The following is a 17,487-nucleotide window of genomic DNA, read 5'->3' as shown; positions in this document are numbered from 1 at the left end:
AGGAATAGCCTCAGGTCTGTTTAATTCTTTCTTGTTTCCAACTCCACCAGAATGACCAACAGCCTTACTGATAAGAACAGAGTTCCCCACACAAGATTTTAAACATCTGAACCCTGCCTGCAGCTGGTGGCTTGACTTCTATTTCGTTGCAGTTCAGTCTGGCTGTGCAGAGAGAGAATTTTACTTTGGGCCTTTAGAAAGAATCCATTAGATGAGGTAGAAATCAGAGCTGTGGCCCTCCAGGTTTCTGACATCAAAACAAAAGTAAAACCTGGTCTCACTAAGGAACGTTCCAGAGACAGCAGAACCAATCAATTCCTGTCCCTGAAAAGAACCTGGATTTTTGGGGACAGCTCATTGACCCCAGCCAAGCCAGTCAGTCTGGGTCATCACTGATGTCAGACCAAGCAGCACATCCTGCTGGTGTTTCCTGTGTCTAAATTAAAAGTAAGCTGCTTGGTCTTAAAGGCATTAATCATCCATGGACAATAAAATTGTAATAGCGAAAGGATTAACAGAAATTAAAAGGAGGAAAAGGAAATAGGATAATCCTTAGAGCATCTGTGCTGGCCCTCTGTGGGAGCTGTTAGATTCATCGAATTTACAGTGCCGAAGGAGACCATTTGGCCCATCGGGTCTGCACCGGCCCCCGAAAAGAGCACCTTACTTAAGCCCAATTCTCCACCCTATCCCCGTAACCCAGTAACCTCACCTAACCTTTTGAACACTTAAGGGGCAATTTAGCAGGCCAATCCACCTAACCTACACATCTTTGGGCTGTGGGAGGAAACTGGATCACCTAGAGGAAGCCCACACAGACACTGGGAGGAAGTGCAAACCAAGGCCAGAATTGAACCCAGGTCCCTGGAGCTGTAAGGCATAAATGCTAACCACCGTGCCACCCTAAGTGTCACGCTCCTTTTCCTTTAGACCTCCAATTATTTTGATTACCATTCCCTTTTGAAAGACTCAATTGACCTTGCCTCCACACGCACACACAAGTTGTGGATTCCAGATCCTAACTACTTGCTACTGCAAAAAGTTTTATTTTTGTCTCCATTTCTTGTTTTGCCAATTACCTTAGATCTGTGCCCTCTAATTCTTAATCCTTCCTCCATCCTTCCTCCAACTGGAGAAGTTTCTCCGTAACTACTCCGTCCAGAACCCCCATGATTTTGAATACTGCTATCAAATCTCCTCTCAACCTTTTCCAAGGAAAACAGCCCCAACATATCCAATCTTTCTACATAACTAAAGTTCCTCATCCCTGGCACCATTCTCGTGAAACTTTTCTGCACCCTGTCTAAAGCCTTCACGTGTCTTCTAAAGTGAGGCGTCCAGAAAGGGACACAATACTCCAGTTGAGGCCGAATCAATATTTTATGCAGGTTTAACATGCTTTTGCACATTATGCCCTTATTAATAAATCAAAGGATGCTGTATGTTTTATTAACCACTCAACCTGTCCTACCACCTTTAGTGATCTATGCACATATACACCCAGGTCCCTCTGCTCATGCATTCCATTTAGAATTGTCTCTGCATTCGTGCTGCCAAAATTACGCACTTCAGTTTTCTCTGCATTGAATTTCATCTGCCATTTGCCCACCCATTCCATCAACCTGTCTACAGCCTTTTGAAGTTCTACACTCTCCTCCTCATGGTTCAGAATACTTTCGAGTTTCGTATCATACGCAGATTTTGAAATTATGCCCCGTAACCAAGGCGTAGGTCGTTTACATATTTCAGGAAGAGGCGGGAACTCCACTATAAACATTTCTCCAGCCCAATGAACAATCTTTCACGACTAGTTTGCTTCCTGCCACTCGGCCAATTTGGTATCCATGTTGCTATTGTTTGAGCTCCACCTTTGCTTGCAAGTCTGTTCTATCAAATGCCTTTTGGAAGTCTATGTACGCACATCAACAGCGTTGCCCTCATCAACCCTCACTGTTTCCACATCAAAAAAATTGAAACAAGTTAGTTAAACAAATCTGTACTGGCTTTCCTTAATTAACCAAGTGACAATAATGTGGTCCTAAATTATTGCTTCTAAAAGCTTCCCCAACCGCTTGTGGGTGAACTGACTGGCCTGTAATTGCTGGACTTATCCATACACTCTTCTTTGGACAAGGATATAGCATCTGCCGGTTCTCCAATCCTGTGCGTTTTGACACCACAAAGAAGATTTTAAAATTAACGTCAGTGCCTCCGGAATTTCCACTTGTTTGGCTTCATTTCCACGGAACACCTTCAAAAATGCAGATTTGAGTGAACAGATTTGTGATGTATGTACACCTGCTTCCTCTCCAATAAAAAATGTTCTTAATTGTATTAAACTGTAGGGTGGCATGGTGGCGCAATGGTTAGCACTGCTGCCTCACAGTGCCGCAGACTTGGGGTCGATACTGGCCACAGGTCACCGTCCGTTCGGAGGTTTCACATTCTCCCCATTTCTGCGAGGGTCTTGCCCCCACAACCCAAACATGTGCAGGGTAGGTGAATTGGCCAGGCTAAATTGTCCCTTTATTGGAAAAAATGTGATTGGATACTCTAAATTAATTTTTTAAAACTTGTAATAAAATAAGTCCATTACCTACTAAGTCCATCACCAACATACAGAAATAAAATCTTTTCAATAATCAGTAGCTGAGCAGTAAATGATGGTTATTTTAAGGGAACTATTGCAAGCAAAAAAGTTTGAAGAAAATGACAGCAGTCATTCCAAGTAGCTTCAGAATCATTAGTAGGTTAATTGTCCTCCCTTTTCATGGAAGTATTCATTAATTTGGGGGTTTTGACCCATAGGGGCTTCCCACCCTCGGATGCAATGTGCAAATGATCATTTGTGAGGACCAGTATCTGACCACATGGTGCTCGCATAGAGTCATGGATAGAAATCAGGAGCAGGAACCTTGGCATATTTCGTTTTCCTCTTTGAGCTCGCCCCAATTGTGTAAATTAATATAGTAGACACTGGTAGTTTTTCCACTGTCAACATAAGAACTAGGAGCAGGAGTAGGCCATCTGGCCCCTCGAGCCTGCTCCGCCATTCAATGAGATCATGGCTGATCTTTTGTGTACTCAGCTCCACTTCGCGGCCCGAACACCATAACCATTAATCCCTTTATTCTTCAAAAAACGATCTATCTCTATCTTAAAAACATTTAATGAAGGTGCCTCAACTGCTTCACTGGGCAAGGAATTGTATAGATTCACAACCGTTTAAACCCTGTTGGCTTTATCAAATAAAAAGGTGTGGAATGTTTTGAATTTATCATGCTACGGTAGCTATATTGTATAATTTCCTGATGTCTAAATCATTGGCACAGCACAAGTTTAGGCTAATCTTGTGTAGCTTTCAATTGCATCAATTGAATAAAAAAGGTTTAGTAATGCGAGGGCCATAAGATTGAAACAGTTGAGTTTTTGAAAAGTTTCAGCTGCTCCCAAAAATTAATTCAGCCGCTTGAATTTGAAATAATTTCCACGGCATATATTCTTCTGTACTGTTTAAATCTAACTCACTTACAGTCTGTTTTCTGGGGTTTATGTGAGCTGTGAACAATCTGGAAGTCGAGGCGTTCAAGATTAATGTTAAAACAAGATTAATGTTAAAATGGCGCATAGTATGAGACAAAATCAAAATAATTGATTTCTTGTTCAAAAGTTGTGCACAGAACTTGAGTGCGATTAATGTACACTTCAATGCAGGATAATTGGCTATATGGTGGAACGGATTGATGAATTGATAATATGGCAACATTTAGCTGGTTGAAACACCGTACTTTTACTGTTTAATTAAAACTGGTGTTTTTTTTAAAAGTGTTGCAGGAATCTACTTCGGATGGCTTGGACTGAAAATTTCTTCTCTCCACAGTTGTTATAGGGTCCAAGATAAATAGGAGCTTAAAATAATTCCTAATGGATGCAAGTGCACAACGCAGCTGCCTAAAATTTGGCAGTTGCCGTTCAGAAATGCTACTCTAAGTTTTTTGTGGGAAAAGGACCCTTTTACCGATTCCTCCTCCATTTTTGATTGGAGCATATTGGGATGGTTGAGGGTATTTACAATTTTGGATTTTCTTCCTATCGTGTCCCCCCCCCCTCCCCCCTTTTCCTCACAATGTCAAGACACAATTTCACTTGAACCATGGGCCCTCGGTTACTTTATTTGAGTGTTTGTCATTCATGTAATTGTATTTTTGATTTTTAAAAATAAATTTTGAGTACCCAATTCATTTTTTCCAATTAAGGGGCAATTTAGCATGGCCACATCTTTGCTTTATGGGGGCAAAACCCACACAAACGTTTTCCCCCTCTTGTTTGTAATTGTTAATGTGCTTTATGTTTAAGAGTGGGGGAGGGGTGGGTGTCTCCTCAGCTGATCATAGACTCATTCTGTTAGGAATCACTGAAGAGCAGTCGGGGGGGGGGGGGGAAGAGTTGTAGCTAACCTCCTCCAAGCAAAAGGGTGTTACGGCCCGATGCAGCACCCTTACACTGGTTATGATTGTTAACCTAGAACAGACTAAGGATCAAACCTGGTATCTTGCAAGCCTTTGTGACTTAGTTAAACCTTGAAAAAAACTAAGCCAGTGGGAGAAACACTGCCTAAGGTAAATTTAACCCATGCTTGATGTAGTGGAATGCAAAAAATGTAATTATGTGGCATTATCATCAGTCATTTAAACACAAGAATTCTGCTGTATTTTGGTTTCAAAACTTGATGTCCCAGTCTTTCCAACTCCAGTTACAGGAATTAAAACAAATTACTTTGGTTTGATGATCATTATCTTAATTTTATCTGAAATGGAGGTGAATCACAGTTTAAAAAATGTGTACACAAATTGTGATTTCATCTGCAAATTGTTCTACGAGCGATTGCACAATGTCTGATTTGGTGTGTGCAATAATTTGCTTTCTGTTTTCAGGGTGAAAATATAAAATGGCAGTTCAACGATTACACAGAATGTCTGAAATATGATTGGATTCATGACAATAAGAGTGAGACTGGGAGCATTAACACTAATGGCCAAGTCTGGGTAAGTGAATTATTAGAGTTTTACTTGAGATGTGGACTAGAAGGCACCAATTTAAAGATGTACAGATTTTTTTCTAAAAATGGACCATACTTTTTGAACCAGGAAAGTAGATAAGACGTTTGGAGTGTGTGTGTGTGTCTGTCTGTTTGCTTGAAGAGACAGAAGCATTTGCCCTGATTTTTAACTGATATTCTAAATTGTTCACATTGCCTATTGCAAATTAAACCAAATTTCAGAAGAGTCACATTTAATGCATTGAAGAAGTTTAAAACAAGTTCAATATTCTGACGGAATGCAGGTGACCTTCACATGAAGCCTTCTTTGTACCTGGATTTTTTTCCATTCATTTATATAACATTAATTTATTGTAAACAAATATTGCACTTTAGCTACAGAACATTAATCTGAAAGCAGTCTTTCAACCTTTTCACCTGTTCTGTACCGTGTCGGTTGTCTGAAACATGCTCTGGTTTTGATTTTCAAAGTATTATATTGTTGCAGAGGTTGCTCTTAAAACTAATATTAAATGAATAAAAATAGGTTTAGGATTAATATTAAAAATATTATAAAAACAATTATTCTAATGCATAGACAGTTCTCGTTGGAGAATCTGCCCCATTTTCTTTCCCATTTCTGTTTTAATTTCCAGCAATTCTTCTACAAGCACCAGGGATACAGTTCCTGCTGACAATCGTTTGAGAAACTATCCAATAGGTTGCTTTTCTTGTGTGAAACACAACAACGAGTGTTAGCAGGTTAATTCAATACTGGAATATAACAAATTGAGCATGATCTTGCTCTGTCCACAAAGGGACACATTACAAGAGGAGTCACAAGTGGGAATCCTACCTCCTCTCATTTCCTTGGCTGTCCCCTAAGTCTGAGAAGCAGAGGTTAATTATGATACTCCTAATGGACATTAAGTAAGTTAAATAACAAGATAGTTTGCGGGGCAAAGTTTACCATAGAACAGCTCTCCTGAAAGCTCATTTAGGATTTGGATATTCTATTTATTTCATTGAATCATAGAATCGCTACAGTGCGAAAGGCCACCATTCAGCCGAGTCTGCATGACCCTCCGAAAGAGCACCCTCCCTAGGTCCATGTCCCCATCCCAACCTGTAATCCAGCAACCACACCTACCTTTTGGACACTAAGGGGCAATTTAGAATGGCCAATCCACCTAACTTGCAAATGTTTGGACTGTGGGAGGAAACCGGAGGAAACCCACACAGACATAGGGAGAATTTTCAAACTCCAAACAGTCACCCGAGGTCGGAATTGAACCTGGGTCCCTGGAACTGGGGCAACAGTGCTAATCATTGTGCCACCCGCGCCGCCCTATTTCAACCATCTAATGGATCTTTTGCTTCTCACAAGCATGGATAAACCATGATGGTGACCTGAGCTAATTTACCAGGGTGCTTGACCTGTTGTAAAAAAGTGCACTCGACCACAAGGAACAAATTAGGGGCATTGTTAGTCCTTAGCAAATCCTTTGATCTCCGCCGCAGTATAGGCCGTTAACCCAGTGAGGGCCACAGAACCTGGTGTCCTGAAACTAAAACTTCAAAATTGCTTGCTAAATACTGTAGATTGTGCTTCAGGTGAGGGTGTCACTTTGCTGCTGAATGCATCACCACGTAGACTTTTTTTTAAAACCTTCTAGTCTCCTACCATCATTGTGAAAACCAGCAGAGTTTACTTTTGATGCATAAAATTTGAGGTGTTTCTCAGTCACACCCTTGCAGAATTCCAGATTTCTTACAGATGTTGAAGATGAAAATATAGAACACCTTCATGAGGAAATGCCTCTTTGGTCACTCCACTACATGGCAGGGTTGATTGCACAAAACCTAGATTCATCATATAGCACCATTAGCTGCCATTCGCATTCCAATGGTTCAGTAAGAGAACATTTGCTAATGTTTAGACTTAGGAAGGATGGTTTCTTTTAAGACCAAACCTTTTCAGGAGCTTGTAACCTTATCGGGATCTGTATTGTAGGAATTAATCGGCTTGATGCTAATGGAGTTACATATATTATGTATTCTGAAGTACAAGCCTCTTAATCCAATTCTGCAGCCATTAATGTGACAATTCATCAGTAAAGGTAACATATTTAAGGAACAATGGGTTATTTAAAACTTACTATTGTTGGTGAACTTTTTATAGTTTGCTGAGAAGTACTATTAATTTGAAGGCCATTTATTAGTTTTTAGGAAAATACATGAAAAAAGCCACTTGGGTGAGGTATCGTAAGATTGTCGAAAGTAGCTGTCCCCTACCATGAATAATTACCCCTGACGAAAAGTGCTAAAAATTGTAAAGGAAAAGAGAAGTAAATTGGGGGCAGGTGTTAGAACATCGAACATTACAGCGCAGTACAGGCCCTTCGGCCCTCGATATTGCGCCATCCTGTGAAAATCCCTCTACACTATTCCCTTATCGTCCGTATGCCTATCCAATGACCATTTGAATGCGTTTAGTGTTGGCGAGTCCACTGCCGTTGCAGGCAGGGCATTCCACGCCCTTACTACTCTCTGAGTAAAGAACCTACCTCTGACATCTGTCCTATATCTGTCTCCCCTCAATTTAAAGCTATGTCCCCTCGTGCTGGACATCACCATCCGAGGAAAAAGGCTCTCAATGTCCACCCTATCTAATCCTCTGATCATCTTGTATGCCTCAATTAAGTCACCTCTTAACCTTCTCTCTAATGAAAACAGCCTCAAGTCCTTCAGCCTTCCCTCATAAGATCTTCCCTCCATACCAGGCAACATTCTGGTAAATCTCCTCTGTACCCTTTCCAATGCTTCCACATCCTTCCTATAATGTGGCGACCAGAACTGCACGCAATACTCCAATTGCGGCCACACCAGAGTTTTGTAAAACTGCAACATGACCTCATGGCTCCGAAACTCAATTCCTCCACCAATAAAAGCTAACACATCGTACGCCTTCTTAACAACCCTCTCAACCTGGGTGGCAACTTTCAGGGATCTATGGACTTGGACACCGAGATCTCTCTGCTCGTCCACACTACCAAGAATCTTACTATTAGCCCAGTACTCTGTCTTCCTGTTATTCCTTCCAAAATGAATCACCTCGCACTTTTCTGCATTAAACTCCATTTGCCACCTGTCAGCCCAGCTCTGCAGCTTATCTATGTCCCTCTGTAACTGGTAATATCCTTCTGCACTGTCCACAACTCCACCGACTTTAGTGTCATCTGCAAATTTACTAACCCATCCTTCTACGCCCTCCAGGTCATTTATAAAAATGACAAACAGCAACGGCCCCAAAACAGATCCTTGTGGCACACCACTAGTAACTGGACACCAGTCAGAACATTTCCCATCAACCACCACCCTTTGTCTTCTATCAGCTAGCCAATTTCTGATCCAAACTGCTAAATCACCCTGAATCCCATGCCTATGTATTTTCTGCAATAGCCTACCGTGGGGAACCTTATCAAACGCTTTACTGAAATCCATATACACCACATCAACTGCTTTACCCTCATCCACCTGTTTGGTCACCTTCTCGAAGAACTCAATGAGGTTTGTGAGGCACGACCTACCCTTCACAAAACCATGTTGACTATCTCTAATCAAATTATTCCTTTCCAGATGATTATACATCCTATCTCTTATAAACGTTTCCAAGACTTTTCCCACAACAGAAGTAAGGCTCACTGGTCCATAGTTACCGGGATTATCTCTACTCCCCTTCTTGAACAAGGGGACAACATTTGCTATCCCCCAGTCTTCTGGCACTATTCCTGTAGACAAAGATGACTTAAAGATCAAAGCCAAAGGCTCAGCAATCTCCTCTCTAGCTTCCCAGAGAATCCTAGGATAAATCCCATCCAGCCCAGGGGACTTATCTATTTTCACAATTTCCAGAATGGCTAACACCTCGTTATGAACCTCAAGCCCTTCTAGTCTAGTAGCTTGTATCTCAGTATTCTCCTCGACAACTTTGTCTTTTTCCTGTTTGAATACAGACGAAAAATACTCATTTAGCATCTCTCCTATCTCCTCGGACTCCACGCACAACTTCCCACTACTGTCCTTGACTGGCCCTACTCTTACCTTAGTCATTCTTTTATTCCTGACATATCTATAAAAAGCTTTAGGGTTATCCTTGATCCTACCTGCCAAAGACTTCTCATGTCCTCACTTGGCTCTTCTTAGCTCTCTCTTTCGAGCCTTCCTAGCTAACTTGTAACTCTCAAGCGCCCTAACTGAACCATCACGTCTCATCTTTACATAAGCCTCCTTCTTCCTCTTGACAAGTGTTTCAACTGCTTTAGTAACCCATGGTTCCCTCGCTCGACCACTTCCTCCCTGCCTAACAGGTACATACTTATCAAGGACACGCAGTAGCTGTTCCTTTTTTTAAAAAAAAGAATTTTTATTGAAAAAGTTTCTATTTATACAACATCGAACCATAATAAAATACCAACAATAACAATAATGATAGCAATCATAAATATTCGCCCCTCCTCAATGAACAACACAACATATTAATGTGTTGTTCCTCGTATCTTAATAAAGCTCGTAGTCTCAAGTGTGGAGAAGATGCTTTATTGTGAGTTCGTTCAGTTTCCAGAGCTCGACCTAGAACTACCTTCCAGTGCTAACTACCAGCTTTGCTTGCTGTGTGTCCTGCTTACCAGCCCGCCTGCTGTGAAGAGTGTGTCCTCACTTCCTGTCCTGATCTATTTATATGGCTCTCCCGTGCTCCCTCTGGTGGTCGCTCAGTTGTGTTGCATCTGGTTAACTTGTGATCACCACATCCCCCTTTTTCTCTTAACATATTTTCTGAACATCGTTAAAGAAAATTGTACATCCTGTCCCAGTGTATTTATAGCTCTCCCGCTCGTGTTTGCTCTGTTGTTTTTGTATCTGGTCAATCTACGATCACCACATCCCCCTCTTTCTCATTACATAGTTTCTGTACATCATTAAGGAAAATTATACAAAACAGTAACTTATGATATGCGTATCTATACAAGTGATGATGCTATTGCCTTAGTTAACAAAGCCAATGTATTTATATGTCCAAACTTAATAAACACATTTATGAGTCCAAACTTGATGAATTTGTTCAGAGCTTTTTTTTTTTTTTTTTTTTTTGTTGTTGATGACGTGGTGATATTGATATTGCAAGTCCGCTGTGAATGTTGTTGGTGTTCCTTGTTATCTTAAGTACCCAATGCGTCATCCCGAGGTGTTTGCATGGTCACATCACTGATGTTGACTGGCATGGACTTTTTTTTTGTGCTTGTGGTGTTGATTTATTGTCTCATCCGCCTTGGATGCTGGTGTGCTTGCTTGTTCTGGAGCAGACGTGAGTTTGTGCGATTCGTTGTCATCCCATGACATGTTTGTAGTCTTGTTATCGTTTTGCAGTGTGCTGTGGCATCGTCCATCATGTGCCAAGTAGTGCCATTGTGTACAAGTCGTTGTTTCATTGCTGTTGTTTCTGTCGTTCCTGTTTTTGTTGTTTCCGTTGCCGTACTTGTCGCTGTTTTTGTCGTTTCCGTCTTTGTTGTTGTCGCTATCTTTGCTCCTGACTTTGTTGTGTTTGTTGCCATTCTTGTTGTTTCTGCCTCTGTCATTGTCGCTATCTTTGTGCCTGACGTTGTTGTTTGTCTTGTTGCGCTTCATGTTGCTTTTATTCTTGCTGTTGTCGTTCTCGTTTCTGCTGTGCTTCTTGCTATTGTTGTTGGTCTTGTCGCGCTTCATGTTGTTTTTGTTCTTGCTGTGTTTCTTTTGACTTTTGTTTTTCTTGTTATACTCTATGAGTGTCCCGAGTGGATAATTTGAGTCATTGAGCATTCCGTCTCGCGAGTGGTGCGAATGATCTGATGTTGCATCGGTGCAGGTGACATCAATCAGTTGTGGAGAATTGGATTCCGCATCTTTGCTTTCTTGGTGCTCGTCTTCTCGCGAGTGGTGCGAATGATCTGATGTTGCATCGGTGCAGGTGACATCAATCAGTTGTGGAGAATTGGATTCCGCATCTTTGCTTTCTTGGTGCTCGTCTTCCGGAGTCAAAGTCTTCTTGATTACATTTGACGCGGTGTCTGTGGACTCTCGGCGCTCCTCTTCTGGAGTCCAAATCTGCATGATTTCAGTTGACGTGGTTTCTCTAGACTCTTGGTGCTCCGCTTCTGGAGTTAAAATCTTCATGATTTCTGTTGATGTTATCTCACTGGACTCCAGGTGCTCCTCTTCTGGAGTCAAAATCTGCACGGTTTCTTTTTGTTTGATGTCTCTGGACTCCAGGTGCTCCTCTTCTGGAGTCAGAATCTGCATGGTTTCTTTCGGCATTGTCTCTGTGGACTCCAGGTGCTCCTCTTCTGGAGTCAAAATCTGCATGTTTTCTTTTGGCGTTGTCTCTCTGGGCTCCAGGTGCTCCTCTTCTGGAGTCAAAATCTGCATGTTTTCTTTCGGCGGCGTCTCTCTGGACTGTTGGGTGGCCCGACTCTGTGCTTCTGTACAGACAAGCTGAGAACTGTCAGTCTCACTGTGATCCTGTATGTCAAGTGCGAGCACCTTGTCACTGTTTTCGCTCTGTGCTTCGGTACAGACAAGCTGAGAACTGTCAGTCTCACTGTGATCCTGTACGTCGAGTGCGAGCACCTTGTCACTGTTTTCGCTGTGCTTCGGTACAGACAAGCTGAGAACTGTCAGTCTCACTGTGATCCTGTACGTTGAGTGTGATCACCTTGTCACTGTCTTCGCATGCAGTGGGCAGAGGTGCATTGTCTTCTTCTTGTTCCTGTGAGCGTGTTGGACTTTCATAGTCCGCTCTTTCTTCTTGTTCCTGTGAGCGTGTTGGACTTTCATAGTCTGCTCTTTCTTCTTGTTCCTGTGAGCGTGTTGGACTTTCATAGTCTGCTTTTTCTTCTTGTTCCTGTGAGCGTGTTGGACTTTCATAGTCCGCTCTTTCTTCTTGTTCCTGTGAGCTTGGTAGACTTTCATAGTCTGCTTGCGGTTGCTCAGGTACAGCGGGTTTACCTTCATGGTCTTGTTCATGCTTGGTGTCCGCCCGGGAGTGTTTGCTTGCATCCCTGTTGGCGTCTTTCATCACCCGCACTGTGGAGCCTGTCATCGCTCGCTCCGTGGAGTCTTCCTGTGCTCTCTGTGTGGCGTCGTCTTCGTCTTGGGTATTGCTGTCATCCAATGTATCGACAAGCTGCCATGGCACCATGGTGTTGGATTCATCCACCATGAGTAGAGTCATGTTGAGCTTTGCAACGGTGTCGCTGATGCTGTGATCAGCATGTCCAAATAACTCCTCCATGTCTGAGTAGTATTCTTTGAAACCCATTTCATCTTCGTTGGCTTCTTCTACCACGAGTTGATTCGTGTTGAACTTTGCGACCGTGTCGCTGATGCTGTGATAAGCATATCCGACTGACTCAGCCGTGTCTGAGTAGTATTCTTTGAAAACCAAATCATCTTGGTTGGATTCATCTACCACGAGTTGGTTCGTGTTGTGCTTTGCGACCGTGTCGCTGATGCTGTGATAAGCATATCCGACTGACCCAGTCAGGTCTGAGAGGTAATCGTCGAAAAACAAATCATCTTTTGTTGTTTCGGAATTCTTTTTGTTCGCTTCACTGTGTGTGGTGAAGGCAGCTTTTTCCAAGGTTTTGTGCAAGTTGTTTTTCACTGTTGGTTTAAGTTCAGGCGTTTTTCTGTGTTCTGAGGCAAGAAAATTTGGTTTTACCACTTTAAGTGTCTTGTTTTCAATTTTCGGGCATTTCCCTTTTAAGTGGGCGTGGTCAGGATTCTCAGACGTCATGACGTCACGCGTAGGAACGACTTGCACATGCGCAAATCGGCTTTCTTTCCTTGTGCGGTTCGGTGTCCATTGCGCATGCGCGGCTTGCGCATGCGCATGACGGTCCGCGACGAAGACTTTTTTTGACTGCGCATGCGCGGCTTGCGCATGCGCATAACGATCGGCGCCGCGATCTTTTGTAAACTGCGCATGCGCGACTTCCGGTTCCGGCGCATGCGCAGACGCGATTTGTAGTTCTTTGTTTACCATAGACTGCAAAATGTGCCCCGACGCCATTTTATCGCGGATTTCAGCGTTTTTTCTTTCTAAAAGTTGTAAGTTACCTTTTCTTTCCGATCTGGACTGGATTTCAGCGTTTTGGCTTTGTGAAAAATTCCTGTTATTTCTTCTTTTGATCTGTACTGTGCATTCGCGATTTCCTGATCTTTTTGTGATTTTTTAAGTCTTGCATCACTCAGTCTCTGTGCAGGTTGGACTGTGAGCATGCCTTGCTGTTCAAATTTCTCACAGTACTCTTCAAATTTGTTTAGTAACGTTTGTAAGCTGTTCCTGTCTTCACCTTTTGAGTATTTAAATCCATTATACACTTTCCTATTGACAGGCCCTTCGATGAGAATTGCTATTTTAATTTTGTCTGAGGTTTCTGCAACATCATTAGCTATGAGATAAAAATCGAACATTTGTTTAAACCTTTTCCAGACATTTATTACATTACCAGTCGAGTCCAGCTGAGGTGGGTATCCATGCCACATCCTCGAATTAGCGATGTCTTCCCCAGTCAAATGTCCAGTAGGAGATTTCCATGCCATTTTGTGCTTTCTGTATCTGCAGCTGAGTTGTCCTGTAGTAAGCGTCTGAAATCACTGCTGGTACCATGTGTTGTTCCTCGTATCTTAATAAAGCTCGTAGTCTCAAGTGTGGAGAAGATGCTTTATTGTGAGTTCGTTCAGTTTCCAGAGCTCGACCTAGAACTACCTTCCAGTGCTAACTACCAGCTTTGCTTGCTGTGTGTCCTGCTTACCAGCCCGCCTGCTGTGAAGAGTGTGTCCTCACTTCCTGTCCTGATCTATTTATATGGCTCTCCCGTGCTCCCTCTGGTGGTCGCTCAGTTGTGTTGCATCTGGTTAACTTGTGATCACCACAATTAACAACAACTTAAATTAACACAATGTTAAGTTACATAACCGTAGAAAAAAAATAGAAAGTATAATAAGGAACACCCCCCCCCCCCCCCCCCCCCCCCCCCCCCCCCCCCCGGGTTGCTGCTGCTATTGACCAAGATACCTATCTTTGAGCTAGGAAGTCCAGAAAAGGCTGCCACCGTTTATAGAACCCTTGTATTGATCCTCTCAGGGCAAATTTACCCTCTCCAATTTTATAAATCCCGCCATGTCACTGATCCAGGTCTCCACACTTGGGGGCCCCGCATCCTTTCACTGTAGCAAGATCCTCCGCCGGGCTACTAGGGACGCAAAGGCCAGGACACCGGCCTCTTTCGCCTCCTGCACTCCCGGCTCCACCGCAACTCGAAAAATCGCGAGTCCCCACCCTGGTTTGACCCTTGATCCAACCACCCTCGACACCGTCCCCGCCACCCCCTTCCAGAATTCTTCCAGTGCCGGGCATGCCCAGAACACATGGGCATGATTCGCTGGACTTGCTAACTCCTGCTGACCCCGGAAACTCCCGCCAAAAACCTGACCCCTCCCAATGTGGGATCATCCCCCATCCTGTCCCTCCTCCAGGCACCACTCCAGCGCGGGGAAGAACCAGTTAAGGCCCAGCCCCGCAGCGCGGGAAACCAGAGGAAAGCCCGCGCTTTCGCACTGCCCCACCACACCAACAGAACAGCACCCCAATAAATAACCATATCAAAATTACAAAAGTACAGAAAAAGAGAACACAGCAACAGCAGAAACCAGCAATAAAGCAGTACAACCGACCCCGCAACCCCCAACCCCTAGTTCGAGTCCAGTTTCTCCGTCCGCACGAAGGCCCATGCCTCCTCCGGGGAATCAAAATAATAATGCCGGTCCAAATAAGTTACCCACAGGCGCGCAGGCTGCAACATTCAAAACTTTATCTTCTTCTGGTAGAGCACCTCTTTTGTCCGATTAAACCCGGACCGCCGCTTAGCCACCTCCGCTCTCCAATCCTGGTAGATCCGTACTACCCCATTCTCCCAATTGCTGCTCTTCACCTTCTTGGCCCAGCGCAGCACACACTCCCGATCACTGAACCGGTGGAACCTCACCAGCACCGCACGCGAGGGTTCGTCCTCCTTAGGCCTCCTGGCCAGTACTCTGTGGGCTCCCTCCAGCTCCAGGGGCAGATGGAAAGATCCTGCCCCCACTAGCGAGTTCAGCATCGTGGCCACGTAGGTTGTCAGATCCGACCCCTCCAGCCCCTCCGCAAGGCCCAAGATCCTCAGATTTTTCCGCCTCATGCGGTGATCAAGCTACTCGAAGCAGTCTTGCCACTTATTGTGGAGTGCCTCGTGCCCCTCCACCTTACTCACGAGGACCACGGCCTCCTCCTCTCGTTCAGTGGCCTGCGCCTGCAACGCCTGGATGGCAGCACCCTGGGTCGTCTGAATCTCCGAGAGCTTTTTATTTGTTTCCTGCCGAGAGCTCAGCACCTCAGTCTTGAAATCTGCAAAACAGGGCAGGAGAGCAACTTGCTGCTCCTGGGCCCACTGCTTCCACTCCTCTGGTGCTCCGCCGGCCGCCATCTTGGAATCCTTCACCCGTTTTTGCTGGGGAGCTGATGCCGTTTTTTCCCCCTTTCCACTCCGAGTTCGAGTCATGAAATGCGGAGAAAGTCGATCAGCACACCTTCTCCCACTGGGAGACGTCGAAAAAATTCCGTTTTGGGCTCTAAAAAGAGCCGAATGGTCCGTTTGGATCGGGAGCTCCCAAATGTGCGGCTTCCTACGTCATCGCTGCCACCGGAAGTGAGTAGCTGTTCCTTGAACATGCTCCACATTTCCATTGTGCCCATCCCATGCAGTATTCCTCTCCAGCTGATGCATCCTAAGTCTTGCCTTATCGCATCATAATTGCCTTTCCCCCAGCTATAACTCTTGCCCTGCGGCATATATCTATCCATTTCCATTGCCAAAGTAAACGTAATCGAATTGTGGTCACTATCACCAAAGTGCTCACCTACCTCCAAATCTATCACCTGTCCTGGTTCATTACCCAGTACCAAATCCAATACGGCCTCGCCTTTCGTTGTCCTATCTACATACTGCATCAGGAAACCCTCCTGCACACATTGGACAAAAACGGACCCATCTAAAGTACTCGAACTATAGTGTTTCCAGTCAATATTTGGAAAGTTAAAGTCCCCCATAACAACTACCCTGTTACTTTCGCTCCTATCCAGAATCATCTTTGCAATCCTTTCCTCTACATCTCTGGAACTTTTCGGATGCCTATAGAAAAGCCCTATCAGGGTGACCTCTCCTTTCCTGTTTCTTAACTCAGCCCATACTACCTCGGTATTCGAGTCCTCATCAAATGTCCTCTCGGCCACCGTAATACTGTCCTTGACTAACAATGCCACCCCTCCCCCTCTCTTACCATCTTCCCTGAGCTTACTGAAATATCTAAACCCCGGCACCTGCAACAACCATTCCTCTCCCTGCTCTATCCATGTCTCCGAAATGGCCACAACATCGAAGTCCCAGGTACTAACCCATGCCGCAAGCTCACCCACCTTATTCCAGATGCTCCTGGCATTGAAGTAGACGCACTTTGAACCACCTTCCTTCCTGTCGGTACACTCCTGCAACTTTGAAACCTTACTCATGACCTCACTACTCTCAGCTTCTTGTGTACTGGAGCTACAATTCAGGTTCCCAATCCCCTGCCGAACTAGTTTAAACCCTCCCGAAGAGCATTAGCAAACCTCCTCCCCCCCCCCCCCCCCCCCCCCCCCAAAGATATTAGTACCCCTCTGGTCCAGGTGTAGACCATCACGTTTGTAGAGGTCCCACCTACCCCAGAATGAGCCCCAATTGTCCAGGAATCTGAAATCCTCCCTCCTGCACCATCCCTGCAGCCACGTGTTCAACTGGTCTCTCTCCCTATTCCTCGACTCGCTAGCACGTGGCACGGGTAACAACCGAGAGATAATAACTGTTTGTCCTGGATCTGTTTCCACCCTAGCTCCCTGAATTCCTGCCTTACATCCCTATCTCTTTTCCTACCTATGTCGTTGGTACCTATGTGGACCACGACTTGGGGCTGCTCCCCCTCCCCCTTAAGGATCCCGAAAACACAACCCGAGACCAATCCGATCCGTGCTGGTTGGAAAGAAAGAGCAGGAGGCTTGCAGGGTACCAACTACGTATTCATTCTCCCTGTTGAATGAATGAAAGGACTTTAATATGAAGTTCTCTGTTTTTTCAAAATTATTTTCATGGGATGTGGGCATCGTAAGGCCAGCATTTGTTGCCCGGCCCTAATTGCCCTCGAACTGAGTGGCAATTTAAGAGTCAACCACATGCCGTGGATCTGGAGTCACGTGTAGGCCAGACCAGGTAAGGGCGGCAGATTTCCTTCCCTAAAGGACATTTAAGAACCAGGTGGGTTTTTAACAACAATCAACATGG

General features: G+C 44.4%; 1 protein-coding gene across 1 annotated transcript in view; it reads left to right on the top strand.

Moving 5' to 3' along the window:
• The window catches only part of LOC119954901 (fibroblast growth factor receptor substrate 2-like), a 94,414-nt gene that overhangs the window by 50,689 nt on the left and 26,238 nt on the right, over window positions 1–17,487 (top strand). The window contains 1 exon segment of the mRNA XM_038780536.1: window positions 4,935–5,045. The gene's annotated coding sequence lies outside the window, so the exon portion shown is untranslated.

This window comes from Scyliorhinus canicula, chromosome 20 (genome assembly GCF_902713615.1).
Source record: "Scyliorhinus canicula chromosome 20, sScyCan1.1, whole genome shotgun sequence".
Taxonomy (NCBI): domain Eukaryota; kingdom Metazoa; phylum Chordata; class Chondrichthyes; order Carcharhiniformes; family Scyliorhinidae; genus Scyliorhinus; species Scyliorhinus canicula.
This window is presented reverse-complemented; position numbering and strand designations above follow the sequence as displayed.